Raw genomic sequence first — 3,053 nt, forward strand, 5'->3', positions numbered from 1 at the left:
CTACAGGTGAAATGTACCTTTCAAAAGGAGCTAGAGTATCCTTTGGGCCTGGTCTAAGCTAATGTGTGTCAAATGACAGTAACTTTCTTCTCACTTTCTGTCTCTAAGAGGAGCTACTCTATAGACGGTTCCCAGCAAGCTACTTTCACATTTCTTTTTGATTTTCTCTTTTTTAAAAAAGTAATCAGATTCCATATCCATTTTTTTCTGATTGTCCTAGAGTACTTTGAGTTGAGAGTGGAGGACATGGCCTGTGCCACTTAAGTGAAGTGAAGTGAAAGTCGCTCAGTTGTGTCCGACTCTTTGCGACCCCATGGACTATACAGTCCATGGAATTCTCCAGGCCCAGAATACTGGAGTGGGTAGCCTTTCTCTTCTCCAGGGGATCTTCCCAACCCAGGGATTGAACCCAGGTCTCCCGCACTGCAGGCAGATTCTTAACCCACTAAACCACAAAGGAAAGACAGATCTATTTTCACTAACAAAGCTGGAGAACTTTATGAGCTCTTCTAGTTTGTAGGTTTATTGTAACTGCAGATTTTCCTTTCAGATAAAGTTCAGGAGGATACCTCAATTTCTTTGTGAGATATTATTACACCTCTGAAAATCCTGTCTACAGAGTTCTCACTGTGATGCCTGCTTTTTAGGAGTTGTCTATCGGCATCACATTTTCTCATTTCTCCCTTCTTATCTGTATGCTAATATTTATCTCCCAGGCTTGAAGTGAAAAGATCAGTTTGAGCCCTACCTCACCTCTTCCCTTCATTTAATTACATGAACTTCGGCAAGACACTTATGTTCCCTAAGCCTCAATTTCCTCTTCTGTAAAATGGGAATAACAGACCATACTAACTATCCAGCATACCTTATCCAGGGTTGCTCCCAGGATCAGATGTCCAAGTATAAACTAGAAATGCAAGGTTTTATTAGACAGGAAGAACTATTGTTTCTGCTCTTATACTGTGTATGTATACAGTATACATATGTGTGTATACAGTGTGTTTGGACACTGTGTATGTCCAAAGAGTTAGAGTTTTAGAATGGCTTACCAACTGAGCCTAATAAATTCATTATATGAATAAACTTATTTGATAATATAATTAGTTAATATTTCATATAAACACTGAAATAATAATAATAAAACAAGGACAAGCTTTACTTTCAGTAGAGTTGGTAATGACTTATATGCCGTGAAGGGAGAAGTACTGGGAAAATTCCCAATATAAGCATAATATATCTTCTGACATCTACAATTCAATTACCAGAGTTTTCCCTTTGGGTTAAGCATTGCCCCTCTTCCCATGTTTCACTTTAAAAGTCAATAACCTTGGAAAGAAAAATGTTTAAATGTACTAACATGTCAGCATAAATGCGTTTATCAGACAGTGTACTTCCCTGATAGTAGGTGGCAAGCCCAAAAGGCCTCTGGGCCCAAGAACTGGTGGGAATTGGTGGGGGCAGGGTGGGGGGGGAGAGAAACGAGTCTGGGAGCAGAAAGCAGGATGGTGGGACTGGTTAAAAGATGAACCAAAGGAAAACTGAAAGTCTCCTAAAAGCCCATCAGCCTCAGATTTCATAACCTCACAACTTTGGCCCAGTCTGCACTTTCCTGCCTCCACTAAAGTGTTTCAAACTGGGTTGCCCTGCCCGAGAATCAAGTGGAACAGGTGTCTTGCTTTTAGAAGAACCTGGCTGAATTGGCCAGTGACAGTTCAGTCAGCGGGGTCAGACTTGCCTCAGTAACCACTTTGCCCCCTACTGGTGAGATGCGTGTGGGCTGCCTTTCCCCAATGTGGGAGCCTTGCAGGAATTGTACCTCCCTCTTAGGGCTTCCCTGATAGCTCAGTTGGTAAAGAATCTGCCTGCAATGCAGGAGACCCTGGTTCAATTCCTGGGTCGGGAAGATCCGCTGGAGAAGGGAAAGGCTACTCACTCCAGTATTCTTGGGCTTCTCTTGTGGTTCAGCTGGTAAAGAATCTGCCCGCAATGCAGAAGACCTGGATTCAATCCCTGGGTTGGGAAGATCCCCTGGAAAAGGGAAAGGCTACCCACTCCAGTATTCTGGCCTGGAGAGTTCCGTGGACTACAGTCCATGGGGTCGCAAAGAGTCGGACATGACTGAGCGACTTTCACTTCTTTCACTGGGCTTACGGGCTTCCCTGGTAAAGAATCCACCTGCAATGCAGGAGACATGGGTTCGGTCCCTGGCTTGGGAAGATCCCCTGGAGGAGGGCATGACAATCCACTCCAGTATTCTTGCCTGGAGAATCCCCGTGGACAGAGGAGCCTGGTGGGCTGCAGTCCATGGAGTTGCAAAGAGTCAGACATGACTGAGTGACAAAGCATGCAGCTGGGGCTTATGGGCTTCCCTGTTAGCTTAGTGGTAAAGAATCTGCCTGCAATGCAGGAGACCCAGGTTCAATCCCTGGATTGGGAAGATCCTCTGGAGGAGGGCATGGCAACTCACTCCAGTATTCTTGCCTGGAGAATCCCATGGACAGAGGAGCCTGGCAGGCTATAGTCCATGGGGTCGCAAAGAGTTGGACATGACTGAGCATGCATGTACACTAGGGCTTATAAAGGAACAAGGATTCTTCTTTTAAACAAATAACAACCAGGCCTCAGTGCTGCCCTTAGACTAGGATACGAGGGGCCCTTGTTCTGGGCCCCACACATTACAAGCAATGAAAGGTGACATATAGAATTTTTTGAACTCATAAAGTTTGAAAGTTTAAACAAGTTTTACGAATTTTGCAGTTTTAAAAACAATCGAAAAAGTACAGTAACTTTTTACTGGGAACTATGGGAGAGATGCACTGGATGACCTAGGCTCCCCAGAAAGACCACCCCACCCCCCACATCACACTGGTCCAGAGAATGGTTGGCTAAAAGCCTGTAAGTGTGTGTGTGGGTGGTGGGAAGCACTGCCTCTGCCCCCGGAAACCCGAAAAAGAGTGGCTGCTTTCATTAAAACTTGACTGCCCCAGTCATTCCAAAAGAGTGACTAGGCAAACAGGGTTTTGCACATAACTGCATTCCCTCCTTCCCTTCTG

The 3,053-nt window shown here is 45.0% G+C and overlaps 1 non-coding gene across 1 annotated transcript; it reads left to right on the forward strand.

Moving 5' to 3' along the window:
* Positions 1-2,366: 2,366 nt before the first annotated feature.
* Positions 2,367-2,437, forward strand: TRNAC-GCA (transfer RNA cysteine (anticodon GCA)). Its single transcript has one exon. It is a non-coding gene; the product is annotated as a tRNA-Cys (tRNA).
* Positions 2,438-3,053: the final 616 nt, after the last annotated feature.

This window comes from Odocoileus virginianus, unplaced genomic scaffold (genome assembly GCF_023699985.2).
Source record: "Odocoileus virginianus isolate 20LAN1187 ecotype Illinois unplaced genomic scaffold, Ovbor_1.2 Unplaced_Scaffold_6, whole genome shotgun sequence".
NCBI classification, from domain to species: Eukaryota; Metazoa; Chordata; class Mammalia; order Artiodactyla; family Cervidae; genus Odocoileus; species Odocoileus virginianus.